Raw genomic sequence first — 17,331 nt, 5'->3', positions numbered from 1 at the left:
CAAAATCGTATGTATAATTACACTCACCGGATATGATATGAAAAAATTATATTCGTTTCACTGTAGCTTTATGCGGCAGATGAAAAATGGCCAAGGAAGGAATGAGGAAGACAAACGGCTCGTCACAACTAGCTACTCTGTCTTGTTTCTGATATGCTAGTTTTAATTTAGTTTCGCCGACTGTCGCTCCACGGGCACATGCAACCACTGACGAATGACACTTTCGTGGCATTCTTGGCCATCCTCAAATGGTGTATCCACGCTGTACCGTGTACCGATGCCAGTTAGCCTTCTGATCTTCGCAACCGATTTAGATCCTCGAAAGAGTTCCAGCGATTTCAACATTCGCAGCAGCCGGCGGCTGTGAATTCCGAATGCCATCAGATGCGTTTCGATGCTGTCTTTGCTTTGGAACTCCATCATCTTTTCGAGGGGATCCACCAATTGGGTCAGTTTGTCCAGCCTCTGGATCATCGCCTTGGTTCGGATTCCACTGCTTATTGTGTTCTTCCTTCAAAACAAAAATTACATTTGAACTGTCACATTAAATAGGTTGCCAAGCATGCCATTATTCACAAGCAAACAGAAGTCAGTACGATGACTGGCACTCTCTTCAATGCTGGCACAGCTGCGGCACACGTGAGACATACTGAGAAAACTTTGGTACAAAATAAGTGTGTAGAGTGACCACCCCTTGAGTTTCTAACACTTTTTATATATTTTAACTGAAAATTGCTTAAAAATGATTTACCGTGTAGTTTTTTTTTTTCTAGAAAGACTTTATTTTTCCCTTTGATGTTATCTCTAACGTCATTTCGATTGAAAATTGAAAAAATGACAAATACGCCATTTTGAAAAAAAAAGCTATGCAAGATCCAACATGGCCGAATTTCAGCACAAAAATGAATGATTGCCTATAACTAACAATTGTGCAGTGTTTCATGCAAATCAAAGAAGGTCGAGTCTGATCTATTCATCATTTGGCGTGGAATTGCTCAGTAGTACTTAGCCCAAGCAACACAATTTGTCATAAACGGGTTTACATAACTTATTTATGACAATATCAGCGATAAACATTTACGTCTAGTCACTTATATACAACCTATTTATACCGAAAAAAGCGCAAGAGGTGGGATCTATATATAACATATGCTTAACTTGCGCAACTTAGTTATGACTATAACGCAACCTACTGTATTGGACATGTTGTAAATTAGTTTCATCCTTCCTACGAATGGAATTTGTTTATCATCAATTTACACAACTTATTCTTCTGAGGAATTTTATCGTGCGAATAAAGTGCCTTCCGTACTGCAAACATTTGTGCGGTTGCAAATTTATGGTAAATCTATACATTCTACTACTAAAAAACTCATTGGCTCTTAGAAAAAACTTAATATAATAAATTGAACTGCATACAAAATCCTGGATAAAATTCCCCAACTTTGCAGAAAACAAAAACAAATAGAATATCAACTTTCTTTTTTAATTATCTTACTTTTCTCTTTTACAAAACGTACATGTGATGTTGAAAGCACAAATTAAATGTTTTTTTCATTCTATACATTACTTCATTGGTCAGCCATATTGTAGGGCAGTTTTTAGAATGCATTGAGAAATTTCATAATTGTTGTCAAAACATGTTTATAACACGAAAAACAAGAACATAACATTATCGTATATTGAAGTTATAATTAAGTATGGCAACTCTCAATTACCTATTTATAACACTTTTAAAACTGATTGTTTTTTATGAGAACTTGCTAGCCTTATATACAACATGTTTTCATATGTTATTTTTGGAAACATGAGTATAACTGAAATATAACTTATTAATAACATGTTATCAATAAGTTATATCTCAGATATATTTATGTTTCTAATAATGACATATGAAAACATGTTGTATATAAGGCTAGCCAGTTTTCACTAAATACAATCAGTTATAAATGTGTTATTAACTGGTAATTGAGACATGCAATATCGAATTATAACTTCAAGATAACAAGTACTTGTCAGAAAGATTGAATACTTCACAAACAACAATACAACGACGCGTACAACAGAATGTTTTAAGAGCAATTAATATATAACTTATTTACAACTGGAATTTTTTTTATTTTTCATGCAAGATGTTGCAAGTGTTACTTGGGAGAAGTAGCTCAAAATCTAAGGTTGTTACAACCCAGAGAATTCAACGAGAGATGCAAAGCGTATTCCAGAAAAAGTTCTCAGTGGTGGACGGGAGGAATTACCCCTCACCATTCCTCTCCAACAGGGACGTTTGGTAAAGAGAGATGATCAAACCGATTTGTACCTTCCTAAAAAGTTGTCGTTGCTCGCTTTCTACTCACTATATACAATTTTCATACTGCCGTACTCTAACGAAACTATCAACTCTATACTTTCATCTTCTCATCTATCGTATTAAAATTACCACTTTAGTCTGTTATTTGAATTTAGCATCTTCAACTATGTAAATCGTTGACTTCACGCAAAAGTAACACAAAACATATAGTCTAAGTTAACCTGTATTTAACCTAAATTAACCTGTACTGATTTGCAATTGAAAATAATTCAGATAGAGTTAAAAGATTTTTAAATTTCTGAATCACCTTAATAATTTTATTGTGACTTGATTATTTTATTTTCACCATTCTGGTACTGCGAATTGTGAGAAGTTTGATTTTTTCAAACGCTGAATATACATACAAAATGTAAGTAATAATGAGAAGAGAAAAAAACAAAACATTGACAATACAGTTTCCATTTCCCAGTCAATTATGGATGCCGAGGGGGGGGGGGGGTTTGTTTCATTTCGCCGAAGGATGTTTCGCCTAAGAACATTTCACCAAAAGAAATTTCGCCGAATGGGTTATTTTGCCGAATGGGTCATTTCGTCGAATTTTAATCATGAATCAAACTGAAATCAAGGATCAACAGGAATCATTCCTGTAAATCAAAAATATTAATTGTTTAGAAAATAACGAAATCAGTACTACTCGAAAGAACTGCTCTTGTTTATAAGAAGGAAGCATTACTATAAATATTGATTATTTATAAAATAACGAAATCAGTACAACTCGAAAGAACTGGTCATGATCAAAAGAAGGACGCATTACATTTTAATAGCTAGTCCGAGTTGAACAAATCGTTCCTTCTTAACCTTTTTTCGAGACTGATTTCAAAATTTACTGAGCTTTGAGAAAAGTTTAAATCGTAGAAAATGGCTTGCTCTTCGGCGAAATGACCTTCGGCGAAATGATCTTCGGAGAAATGACCTTCGGTGAAATGACCCATTCGACGAAATGACCTTCGGTGAAATGACCCATTCGACGAAACGACATTCGGAGAAATGACTTTCGGCGAAACGTCCTTCGACGAAACGCCCTTAACAAATACAATTTTTGATCTAGTTATTCATTTTATAGTTCTTCATAAAAATTGTATCATTTCGCAAAGTTTCTTTCAATTTTTCCCTGAAGTTTAAAATTCTCCGGGATTTTATCAAATGTTCGGACCCTCCCGAAAGTATCTTTTGGCTTCCACCGGTCGTCCTACTTGATTCCTCTTTATTTAAAAATTGTTACTGGCTTCCCCCGGAAGACTCTTCTGACTTCTCCTAAAAACATGCTTTTGATTTCTCCAGAAGCCCTTGCGACTTCCTTTGGAAGTGTCTTCCGGCTTGCACAGGAAATTCCTGCCATCTTTTCCTGGAGACTTCCAATTTTCTCCGGAAATTTATGTTATCTTGTCCAGAAAATTTCTTCCGGCTTCTCCGGAAAGGATCATATGATTTCTCCAAGAAGTATATTACGATTTTGTTTTCCACATCGCACGAACGTTTCTTCCCACTTCCCTTGGAAGTTTATTCCAACTTTCGTCCGAAATTATTTCAAATGCTCCCCTGAAGTTTCGTCCCTATAGTTTAGTCTTTGAAAGTGGCTTACCAATTTTATTAATGTTTTCAACTGTTCGTCTGGCTTCCCCTGGATGTATCTTCCAATTCCCCCGAAAACTGCTTTTGACTTATTCCGGACATTTCCTCCAACATCCCCGAAAAGCAGGTTCTTATAATTTCCCAAGTAAATCAAGTAAGTAACGTTACCTACACCTTGACTGGTGCATGCCAAAACTGGAGAAATTTTTAAGTAGTGCCATAACTGGCTCACGTTCACTAAGCCGATTTTACCAACCGTAATTCTGAGACATTTCCAAGTCGTAATTAATGCAATGTTCGCATGTATGTGAACCCAACGTTACACGATTGAATTCATCGAATCAAAAGACGCACTTTTCACCGAAATACATCCGGGAATCACCCATTCCTTCTGACATCACAAGCCGAACTTGCCCATCTCTCCCCGTGGGCACATATTGCCAACACCATCCCCTTCCTGCTTTCCCGCAGTCAACGACGGTGGTGGTGATCACCGTGCTTCAGTGGAAAGGCCACAAGTTGGAAAGTCAACCAGAGCAATATGATGAGGCAATACGACGGTGACGATGACGACGATGATGACATACAAGGAGGACATCGCAAAGCTCTCTCTCTTTCTCTTCTCTCACAATCCTGAAATTTTCCAGAGCAAACGAATACCGAGAGAAAGAGAGAACGGGAAAAAAAAGCTTTCACCGTCTGATGCTCACGGAAATTCATCCCCCCGCTTGTTGTGTACAGACAATCTGAGTGCACGTGCCGTTCCGTATGAAACAGCGGCACTCAACCTGCGACGTACACGTGACAGCGCTGGTATGGGTGAGTGCCACTCTGTTTATGACATTTGACAGTCAAAGGCGCATGCTTTCACACTCGCTCTCTCTCTTCTCACCTTGGACACCTCTCCGGAATTCGTCCCTCTGAAGCAACTGAAGGAATTCGGAGGACTCTCACAAATTGGTAAGCAGCAGTGCCAACTGCTACCCTGACGTCCAGTCGAATGTTTCAAGTCCGTGAGTAGGTCCTTTTCCATTGTGTAGCGTAGGACGGCCGAGTTGGGTTGACCATGTGTTTTGTCGGAGTTTATTTTCTGTAGTCTATTGAGCGAACAATAGAAACGGTTAGACTTTAGAGAGAAAGTAGGTTGTGATTTTTGTGTGTGAAAACCAATCGGTTGGTGAAAATCATTGACAACCTTGCCAATGTAACATTGTATGTGTACACAATAACATTGCTTTAGTAATTTCAGTTGCTCTCGCGAGACATAGCTCTCTCGCCTGTCTCTTTGGTAAATCTCAGAGAGTAAGATTTTCCAAAGGACATCGCTCTCATGCTCATTCGTGTCCACAGCAGTCTGGTGAGTTTTCATCTCCTCAAGGAAACTTTGCCTGCTCGTGGTGGCCGTTTCTCGTCGTGTGTGCGGTTGGTTGATTATGGCTTTTCCGAAAGTGGTGCAAAAGTAGTGCAGTGCAGAGGCAATGTTCTAGAGTAAAGTGTCAGCCGAAGGAAATTGTGTGAAAATTTTCCTCCCACTTCGCGCGCTGTTGATCCATCCATCCGGGCAGGAAGATCATCGTAGTTAGGCTAAATAAGTGCTGTGCTGGGAATAGTGTGTCATCATTCATCCATATTTCCTGAATTTCTTCCACCAAAACTGCAACCTGTCATCCGTCAACTCCCATCGTCAACGGAGTGGGGGGTGGACGAGAAGCGGAAAGAAGTCAAAAAGAAGCTTAAGCCGTTTTGGTGCAGTGAATGAACGAGCGACTGCTGGTGGAGTGGTGGAATAATTAACTCTGTGGTGGCCAAAGGCGACGGCGACTTTCGGGTGAGGCATATTATGCTGCGACAGAAGTGTTTGCACGGTTTTCAGCCGTATGTGGGTACCTAGCTATTTCCTTTTCGGTGCCATTGCTGTTGTCGGCGATGACGATGATTGGCAGAATTGTGTGACCTTACGTGGACTGTAACGGGTTGAGCTGGGAGTTGCATTTTCCTTTGTTTCCAGTCCCGGTTTTTTTTTTTTATTGGGAAAATGCTAATGGTAATAGTTGCTTTCGTATTAGCATATGCAGCACGAACCGTGGGAGGGAGCTAATTTTGGATCAGGAAGGAGCGAACGAAAATGGGAAGTGATTGGTGATTTGTGTGAAAGATGAGTGCATTTTGTGAGGGTTATTTTTGGCTGCTTGGGCAATGATTTGCTGGGAATTATAATGCCATCTAAAAAGGGAAGGAGATGAGGAGTTTTTGAAGGAATTCTAATTTTTTGTCAATCGCAGATTAAATATCAACGCTTGTATTTCTCTGAATTGCCAACACAGTCACATCGCATTTGTGCTGAATTTCCTCAATGTGTTATTCAAACAGATGTTTAGGTATTTATGATTAATTGAAGGACGCTGCACGGATTAATATTTTTGGAAGCTCGTCACTACCAAAACAGACAATAATGTCGATATTACGAAGAAACATTTGATATGGTTAGTTTGTTAAATCACTGTAACTAATTAACTTAATTAAGCTAGTCGATATTAAGTTTTGCAGTACCTATCATAATTATTTTGATTTCAATTGTCGCGACATAAGTCTGATAGCACATTGTTCTTTTATTATGCAGTCAATAGTTTTTTTTTAAATGGAAGCAATTTAACTTCAAGTTCTGCTGTTAACGTCTTGTTGAAAATTTAATTTAAGTTCATCTGTCGTTGAACTAACAATTATTGTTAATTTGTTTTGTTTAACACATTTTAGGTCATTCGTGACTTGTCCGGGGTGGGATTTAAACGGAAGTCTTTCAGAGTAAGAAGCATGCATGCTAACGAGCTACGCCAGGCCTCTATTCAGTTAAATATTATGAATGCAAAATCAGTATTCCAATTGATTTAATTGAAAGCAGGATTAGTTTTCCGTTTGATTCAACAATGTATAAATTTGCTCTCACTTTTGCTGTGTAAACCCGTTAACTCTTCGGGCACCACACTGAAAATGGAGTCGACATTTTTTTCAAAATGATGTATCTCAGTCGCTATTTATCCGTTTTCAAATGTTTTAATACCGTTGGATAGGTCACATCCTAATCTTTTCATTAGCTTGTTATTCACGCTCCCTGATTGTGTCATAGCTTCATAAAATCAGGATTACCAAATTATAACAAAATTTTCGGAAGGTCATTATTCATTCTGTAGGGCAATTAAAAATGTGTGCATGGTGCATTCTATTAGATACTTTTATAGGCTTTCAGGAAAAAATATAAAAAGACAAACCGATCAACTTCAACTTGCTGAAACGATATGTCTACCGACTCGACAAAAACTGAAAAACCAAAAGATTGATTAACTATCAAACTCGTCATTGTGTGCTATGCTCAATCAAACCATCGAAAAGGAAATTAATACTCTTTCCAACAAAATAACAACATCAAAAATACATGAAAATTTACCGAAGATATTACAAAAATAGTGAAAAGTGTAATTTAGGTGTGGTAGTCGAAGAGTTAAGTCAACCAAAATGAGATTAACGGGAGTATTCAAAATATGTTACAACAGCAATTTTTGAACTCAATTTGATCTTTAGCTTTACTCGGGTTTGTTGTCATGCCTTTTTCTAACATAAAAAAATCTTTGAATATTTAAATCTAGAAATCTTTCTCAACCTTTTTGTCCATGCAATAACACGTTTGAATACACGCAAACCAAAAAATTATTACAATGAATGTTAGTTTCATTTCCTATCATCCTCTGTTCATGAACATCGCAACGAATGTTAGAAATTGACCATGCAGGTGATGTAATGGTTTTTTGTCTTTTTTATTTCGTGTTCTATCAACGCTTTCGACTATACCAGTAAGCTTGTAGAATGACGCACATTGTAGAACATTGTAGAACGACGCACACACTTGCCTCGAATCTCTCCAGTAGAAAAAGCATACGATGTCGAGTATGCGAGAAAATGAGCGCTTCATGTTTGCTTTTAGGCTATTCATATTTAGAAGCATGGAGAGTGCAGTGGAAAAAGGACAGGTCGCAACGTTCGTGGCTCGAGTCCAGTCGGCAATCTGATTCCTATTTTTTTTCGACATTACTAATTTACCTCACTAATACACTCTACATTTTTCGGTCTCCAATTTTCTTGCATTGGACCGCAACTAGATATATCGCATCCTCGGTTCATGCGGTCTCCACTAACATCCTCTGATGATGAATCCCACATAATTGTAAGCGAATCCTACATCCCCCGGTTGGGTGTAGTTTTCAAACAAACATTTTAGTTGGAAAGGATATTTTTAGCTGAAATCTATCTAAATAAGGAGTTATACTCCATGTTACAGAGCCAACCGGAAAATATTCAACATCTATGACTGCTTTTCATTGGAATTTGATGGTCATTTGCCTTCACATTCACTTCCATCGTGAGTAAATATTTCATTTTTACCCTTGATGATGATCGTTGCTTATTGCTTGGAAAATTTTCGATCCAAGGCCCGAAGGGTCAAATGTCATGTGTCATAGTGGCTACTCATGGTTATTCCATGATTAACCAGCTCCGAAAACTGATTTGTTCTAATCACAACTTAGTGGGCATACACATTTCAATCTTCATGCGCTCCTCTGATCAATTTTCGGATGCCCATACAAATGACTATGCACTTATATGAACAATACCGCATTGCAAAAAAAAAAAAAATATATCGTGAGAAATATTCTGTCTCCATCCAGATTTAATCTATGCCCTTAAATGTGGAATTCGGAAAACTAAACGCTTGAAAAAACATCCACCTACAAACGTGAAGTTGAAAAGGTTTTGTACTCAGCAGGATTAAAATTTGTTTTTTTTCCGGATCCCTATTTTACCAGGTGCTCTTGTAAGTGAAGACATGTGTCTACGCACATCGTGACAAAAACAAACTTTTGAAAAAAAAAATGTCGCCAAATTTGATAATGATGATGATGATGATAATTGTCTACCACTCATTGTAGCACGGAAACTAAGTCAGAGTGAGAGACACGTAAAGAGGGTTCAATTCACACTTCAGGTGGTGGAACTTGTCTTAAATTGGAAATTTCTCTACTCTTGGTGTGGTCATCGGAAATAGAACAGACTGTGATGCAAAAAAGGTAATACCATGCTCACCAGTAATACAATAATACAATAATTTTGAACATTTTCCAATCTTCTAAGTCCCATTAAGCTTCAGATATTTGTTATCGTAGGTAGTCACTATCACACTTTTGGGTCGTTCGCCTGGAAATGAGATTTGAACTCGCGACTTTGGCGTGAGCGGTATGGATGTTAACCCAAGGGGCAAGCTACTCAGCACAGTGTGTCAAAAGTAGATTCGCCACAGCTTGGGCACATCCATCGGCACACCTTCGGTTGTCATTGAAGTTGTTCACAACATTATGTGCTGTTTGACTGTATATTTCAGGATCATTATCTAATTGAATATACCAGAGGAAGTCAGACTAGCAATTCATTTCTCGGTTCACATTTAAATCTGAAATGTAGGCTCTAGCGAGGGATGTAGCGTAAGCGGCAGTTACTCAATAGTATATACTAGCACCCGTAATTCAAATAATGATGCAACTTGCACAAAACAAAGTACAGAAGTCATACTCAACATTCTCTATATTCAGTCTCCTACAATGTACCCTACCGGTTCCAAAACTGTCCGACCGCTGATATACCGTTACGTTTCCCATCTCGAAAGACTGGGTATCTGGTCTGCCTTTGAGAGCATTACCAAATAGATTATATTAACAATATAAAGGGCGAACACGAAATTATTGCGACACATTCAACAGGGCATAACTTTTTTACCATTGGGTAAAAATCAACCATTTTGCTCACTTTCTCATTGATGTGTATTGTGTACATGCTGTCAAACTCGAAGTCGTGTTTTTCGATTCAGCGAAAATGGAGGTGAACCAACACGAGTTGAGAGAACAAATTATTTCCAAACACCTGGAATTTCCTGACCTGTCGCACCGGCAGTTGGGAAAAATGTTGAACATTCACCATTCAACCGTCTCCAGAGTGTTGAAGCGGTTCCAGGAGCGGTTGACGTTGGACCACGGCAAAGGAGCTGGAAGAAAACCGGGACCGGAGGACAAAAAGACGGAGGGAAAGGTGAAGCGGATGATTAAAGCAAATCCCAACGTCTCAAGCCGTGATTTGGCTAAAAAGATCGGCATGTCGCAGAGCTACGTCCAGAATGCAAAGAAGAGAGCTGAACTACATACATACAAGGTACAGAAATTCCCAAACCGCGATGAGTGGCAACAATCGACGGCTAAAACTCGGGCACGGAAGCTCTACGAGAAGATGCTGACAAAATATGGCTGCTGTGTGATGGACGACGAAACGTATATAAAAGCCAATTTTAAGCAAATTCCGGGGTTGGAGTTTTTTCACCGGCAAGAGCAAGTTCGATGTGGACGACAAATTTAAGAAGAAGAAAATGTCGAAGTTCGCCTCCAAATATCTCATTTGGCAGGCCATCTGCTCTTGCGGACTGAGGAGTGAGCCTTTCGTGACAAAGGGCACAGTAAATGGCGAGATCTACAAATCTGAGTGCCTCGAGAAGCGCTTTTTGCTGTTCTTGCAGCAGCACGACAAAGCTCCGCTATTTTGGCCAGATTTGGCATCATGCCACTATTCTAAAAGTGTTCTGGAGTGGTATGAGGCCAATTCTGTCCATTTTGTTCCAAAGGACATGAATCCGCCAAACTGTCCGGAGCTGCGCCCGGTGGAGCAGTACTGGGCAATAATGAAGCGGGAACTTCGGAAGAGCAAGAAGACAGTCAAAGACGAGAAGGACATGTTAAGAAAATGGAAAAAAAAACTAAGAAACTGGTACCGGATGACACTGTAAAGACTTTGATGGAGGGCATCAAGCGAAAATGCGTTAAATTTTACACTGAAGGCTCCATCGATTAACTTTTCTTTTGATTTTTGAAGTAAATATATGTATAAAACTACCCTAAAATTTTGGTTTGATTCTAAACATTATAAGAAAATTGGCATGACATTTTCGGTGTCGCAATAATTTCGTGTTCGCCCTTTAATCCATTTTTTCGCTTAGCTGGCGAACCGAATGTTTAGCGATGAAAGCACCTCTGTGGCCAAAAAGGCTACCAATGTATTTGTTTATCGTCACGAAGGGTAAACCAAATGAATCTTTGTTTAATATTTCAAATGAATGTATTTCAGCATTTTGTCAGACAAATTTTAAAGCAATATACACACTACACAGTGTAATTAATGAAAATAATTTGACTCTTTCTTTTGTAATAAATGCTATATTCGTACCCCTCGATTGTAATTCAATGATTGTTGCTGACCTTTTTCAACGCTAGATGGTGCGTGAAGCAATATTTTGCGGGTCGCCATTGCAACATTTGGAAAAGATATTGTTGTCATCCTCAAGGGGCTGGCGAACGAATATTACGAATTGATGCATCATCTACAACCGATCAGATTGAAGCTGAATGTGGTTCGATCAGTTTCCATGAGGTAGTTATCACATTTATGAGAGAATTTTTTCTTCTCATACGTCTTACGGAGTTTGCTGCTTCCTACTATTTTTCGATGATATTTTCTTTTCTCCACATTGCATTCCTGCTTTTCATCTTTGTTGTGTCATGTTGGACGGATTAGACCGCTCACGGTCTATTTTGTCAGCATTTCTCCTTGGTTGTCGCTAGACCGATGTTATCCTTACAATTGAAAACCAAAACATTCAAGCTGTCAAAAATACCGGGTTGCCAGTTGGCGTTGACGGCAACCCTGTAGCTCGTTATTCCTATGATAAAATCCATAAGCAAACGTCAGACTGTGCGTGAAACATGGCGGACTTTGTACTATCCTTTTACTCCACCGAAAATTCCCATAAGAAACTTTCTATATTTGTTGGAACAGCAAATTTTTCGACGGTGCCGTCAACGCCAATATACCATAATATTAGTATTTTACAATAAATCGTCGCTTGCTCTATGACCGGCACTGCCGGCATAATCGCCACACCTGCATCACACTTGCGGCACACTGAGACAAAAAAGTTGACCCAAGATTGGTATGCGGATTGACCTATTCCTTGACGTTAACCATCTTGTCGGGGCCGTCAGAATTGTTAAAAAACAGGGATCTTGAAAAAGTGCTTTTTCATTGTCTTTGCCCGAGAAGAACGCCTTTTAAATGATCCACCAGACCACCAGTGCTGATGACAATAATTTCATCTACCCTCAAAAAAGATGAAACTGAAGGGAACCCTAAAAGGCAACTAACCAGCATTAATTTAAGTTTTGACATGGCGACATTTTCTTGATCAAGGCAATCACTGAGTTTCCAAGTCAACATTCGTTTTACTTCATTCGTGGTTGGATGTTCATTACCGCCTGTGTTGTTGGCAATACCAATTTTCATTTTCATCTTGGTAGAGACATTCAAACGCCAATAGATTATTATCATTTTCAACAAATATGACGCTTTGGAATGTGTTTTATTGCTCAGATCCATAGGTAATTATTACTTCATGCATAATTTAGGATAAATTAGAGGTTCTAGTCTCTGTGATCGATAATACTCAAAATACTCATTTTGCTCAAATGATAATGATTTTTGTTGTTTTTGAGTATCGCTTCCGATTTTGGAAACACTTGCGTTGACCTCAACAAACGCTGCTTCTGTGATGGATGTTCCGGCTTTTACACATGTTTAGACTCTTCCGAAATCACGATTATCACAGTCGAATTTCGCACTTAATTTCGCTGATGTCAAATGTATGCAAGCATGGTGGGTTCATATTTTGACAGTTAAGTGTGGCAGCCTACAAGAAAGCAGTTACCTTGTTGTGTGACAAATTCGACAGTGAGCATGCATAAGGGCCTAACTGCGATGATCGATTCTCTTAATCGATTTTCTCTTAAAATTGATACAGCTAAGGGAAGCAATTTTCTGAAATTTGTTCAGTATAGTGCTGTAACAGGTTCTATTGGATATCAAATGAACCGCAAACGCACCGAGAAATGTTAATTCAAGCGAGTTTAGAAAAGAGAAAATCGACAAATGAATTGCCACTGTACTCGATTGTGATAATTATCGCCTCATTTTCCAAATAGACCAATCTACATTGATCGATTGTCGTCATCGACTCTCTCTTTCGTTAAATGATGCGTTCGGCTCCAAAAAACATGTTCAGCTGGTCTTATCATTCAATATGCTTAATAATACCAACAATCAATACGAAACTAACGATTTTAAATTGGCTCACTACTTGACTAGCCTATTGGTTCCAAGCAAATCGACTAACGTACCCCATTCTTGTCGAAATTCTAGTACTACACTATGTTTTGATTCGCAATGAAAGTTTGACAGATAAAATGAGGGGTTAGTGGATTTTCCTATGTTTCGAGGAGTGAATCGATTAGCTTGGGACCGAAGATAGTACCAGAGCTGAGCCAAAAAGTTGAGCTCGTTTCTTCGGGACCTTCTGGTCTTAGAGTTACCTCTATGATAACACCATAGAGGTAACTCTAAGATCAGAAGGTACTCAACTTTTTGGCTCAGCTCTGGTACTATCTTCGGTCCCAAGCTAATCGATGCACCCCTCGAAACATAGAAAAATCCACTATCCCCTCATTTTATCTGTCAAACTTTCATAGTGAATCAAAACAAACATAGTGTAGTACTAGAATTTCGACTAGAATGGTGTACGCTTATAGATGTACTTGGGACCACTAGGCTAGTCAAGTAGTGAGCCAATTTTAACTCATGAGTTTCCACCGGTTGATAATACTTTCATTTAACAGACTATGTAGAAAAATTGACTTGAAATATGAATGTAAAGTTATTAACGAAACAGAGAGTCAATGAAGAGAATCGATCAATGTAGATTGGTCTATTTGAAAAGTGACGCGAGAATTGTCGAGTCTAAGTTGGTGCAAATCAGTGTTCACTCGACTGTCGACAAAAGCAGGCCACTCTCGATGTGTGCCACGCGATCGTCTGTTTTCTCGGCAGCAACCATTGTGTGGTCCTCCTCATTGTTCTTCATCAGTAGTTCTTTTAGTCGATGCGTCGTTGACTTTGGAAAGCAACCATTTAGTGATGAGTGTGTGAGTGCTGACCACGTTTTGCGTCCATTGCTGCAATGGAAGCGCTCTGACCCCCGTTGGAAAGACTGCCATACAATTAAACCACTGGAAGCGGCTCCCGTTCTGATGGAGGAGGCTTTTTCGATAGCGGAAGATAAAGTGTTTATTGTATTGTACCTCTTGACTATAGTTTTAAGATGTATTGTATAGTGACCAAGAATCCTCGGCTCTGTAAAGTTAATTCGGTTGAGCCTTATCAAATGAATCAATGGACAAAAAAAGTAGGTGCAAATGTCGCAGCGAAATGATGATCGACGCTCTTCAATATTATCTGTGGTCAACCACAGCGACCAGTTTGCACATAGGCGTAGCCAGAGGAGGGAAGAGGGGGGGGGGGGAACTGCACTGTCTCTGCACTATACCGAGTAACCAATATTTCTCGATTGTGCAGAATTAGGGGCAGTTGGGTGGATTGAAGCCCTTTTCGATGGAATCCACCCCGTCGTTGTTACGGTAGCATGGGTACCACTGAACTACCTCTCGGCTGTAGTGGCAGCTTGCCAAATCGGACTAAAACTTTACAGGCCCTTTGCGTGCCTTAATGAACGGTAGAATGCGTTTTTCCAGGCCATCGACTTGCTTATACACCTTAGAGTCCATAGTCTTGTTAGTGACGAATACGAACTTAAACTTGCCTGGGATAAAAGTTTTGCCCGGGTGGGGTAAATCCATCATCACGTACGTTGCGTCGCCCATAAGCAACCTAGTCGTACAACTTCTGAGTGCGTGTTTTGGCCGCTAGGATCTGCTTCAGCGTCCTGTTTTGACGGTTTTGACGGATCTTTCGGACGGTACTACAACTGGTACCGTCCGATAATTACAACGCTAATCCTTTTTTGCTGATATTTAGATATTTAAGGAAATTTATGGAGCACTGGACTTTGAGAGTAATGCAGGTCGCAAATACAAAAGTAGGAGGTACAAAGTCTAGGTGTAGGTATTAAGAGATGGCTCAGAAAGAAGTGGTGTTAGTTTGTTTACTAAAATAAACTATGAGCATTTCGTATGTCAAGTTTTGCTAAGAGAAATGCTCCTCGTGTTTATTCGTGAAATTCACATCAACGATTGATTAGGGAAATCAATTTTGCAAGACATTGGTAAAGACGCCGACGACGACGACGACTGTGGTGGTGAAAGTAGCAACATAACACCATCTCTTTTTGCATGCGTCTACCTGCCTCTCCGAAGCCAATGTCGATCCTAAAAGAGCGATGGCGATGGCGATGGCAGGTAATATCAGCAACAGATTGTCCCAGCGTCTCTAAATACAGGTTCGTTTCAATGTTGTCTTCACTAAGCGGTTGAAAGATTTCGACCGCCTTCTCGAGGGAATTCTCCGCTCGGGCCAATTTGTACGATTTCAGCTTGTCCAGCTGGAGTGCATCGTCGACTTTTGACGTAGGACTTCGTCTGTGATTTCTATATAGGGATGCACTTTGTGAAAACCAAAAATGGAACATGTAACAAAATCATGAAAGATTTTGAACGTTAATAACTCAGCTGCCCCTGGACCAATTACAATAATTTTATCAGGAATAGATCAGAAATATTTCTACGGATTAACAGATGCTACAGACTTTATCAGTTTTCAAAATGTCATTATTTTAAATTGCACGAATGTGCAATTGTTGCTATGATAATTAAGATTATCATCGATTGCCTACGAAAAGCGATTTCCCTAGCACAGATTTCAAAGTTGAATTCCATCCGGTCTCACCAAACGATGTTTATTCAATCACCACGTGGTGAGTGGTGGTGTTCTTCAGTACACAACGAAAGAATCCCCGCAAGCAGCTAGCTATCAAGGCTGCCCTCAACCGCCGATCGGATTCAGTCCAATCACCGTGTGTCGTGGTGTCCGGTCGTCGGCATCTGCAGCGGCAGTGCTTTCGGCGCGTTGCGTAGAATGTTGTTCTTCAGCACACAACGAAAGACTGCCTGCAAGCAGGTGGGCTACAGCCCACATCTATGCTAAGCGCGTCCAAACAACATACAGCTCACCAGCATCATATGTGTTTAACACCCTAATAGCTCAGCATTACTCAACCATCACCACCATAAATTTGTAAAAGAGTATTTTTTGGACATTTATCAAGGTAATCAATCGGATGTCAGTTCCCACATCAAGAGAGAGCTGGAGTTAGGGCGTAACAGCTTTAGTAAACAATGACTTCTTTCAATGATGTCTTGAAAGTCAAAGCTCACCCAGACAAAATCAACATCACCATCAGGTAGAGTAAGACTTCCTCTACTCGACGGTAATGTTGGTTTGCGTGGGCGCGCCTCGAGTTTCTAAAAATCATCCAGAGAAGCCATTGTTTACAAAGGCTGTTACGCCTAATTCCAGCTCTATATAGATATGTTTTATTATAACATACCATGTACCTTAAGGCAACATTGATGTGCAATTTCTAAAACCAAAGTCGGTCGGGGCATGAAAGTGGTCTTATTTTGATCCAGAGATGATGTATTTTAATTCTTAATATGCCAATCGATATGAATTTTTTCAACGATTCTGTTAAAAGTAAGACTTTATTAGTTTTTCAAAATTTCACTATTGAAAATGGCACGAATGTGTAACTGTTGCTATGATAATTAAAATTATCACCGAATTATCACCAAACGGTGTTTATTCAATCACCGCATGATGAGTGGTGGTGGTGTTCTCCAGTCACAACGAAAGGCTGCCTGAAAGCAGTTAGCAGCTCACATGAGCATCCGTAGAAAGAGGAAGAACCGGCACGGCTATTGATCGGAATCAGTAGTTTTTCGTGAGTCGTTGTGGGCCATCTATTTCAAGCGCGTCATACTAAAGAGTATAAACAGAGAGAACTCCACTCAAATTCCTATTCATACACAAAACACAAGCTCCTGCTGCAGTTAACAAATAAGATTTATTATATAAGACCACGTAGTCCTACGTCACCATTCCGTACAACCCCATCGGGCTGTCCCTTGTATTTTTTTTTGTTGTTCTCTGACGGATAACTTAGACCACTCATGGTCAATCTCGCCAAAAATATCGTAGTCTTGATTAGGATTCATCGAATTTCCCTTGTTCAATATAAAAAAAAATGCATGAGTCTTGAATTGAACTGTTAAATTAACCGGGTTGCCAAACAAGAAGAAAAGTTGACGCATATTCTATACGTAATCGACATATCTTTCATTCTCAAACAATTAAAATTTGCTGATCTATGTCAACGAGATGAAGCTCTTTTTGAAAGTAAGAAATCA

At 39.4% G+C, this 17,331-nt stretch overlaps 1 protein-coding gene across 50 annotated transcripts in view; it reads left to right on the top strand.

The window, feature by feature from the left end:
* The window catches only part of para (paralytic), a 382,611-nt gene that overhangs the window by 71,518 nt on the left and 293,762 nt on the right, over nucleotides 1–17,331 (top strand). The window contains exon 1 of one of the 50 annotated variants that reach the window (XM_065226536.1): nucleotides 5,453–5,768. The exons of the other annotated variants lie outside the window; for them this stretch is intronic. The gene's annotated coding sequence lies outside the window, so the exon portion shown is untranslated. Of the gene's footprint in view, nucleotides 1–5,452; nucleotides 5,769–17,331 lie in introns of those variants that run through there. 50 annotated transcript variants of the gene reach the window in all.

Source organism: Ochlerotatus camptorhynchus, unplaced genomic scaffold (genome assembly GCF_037179485.1).
Source record: "Ochlerotatus camptorhynchus isolate MF236.1 unplaced genomic scaffold, CSIRO-AGI_Acam_v1.1 ptg000022l, whole genome shotgun sequence".
Taxonomy (NCBI): domain Eukaryota; kingdom Metazoa; phylum Arthropoda; class Insecta; order Diptera; family Culicidae; genus Ochlerotatus; species Ochlerotatus camptorhynchus.
This window is presented reverse-complemented; position numbering and strand designations above follow the sequence as displayed.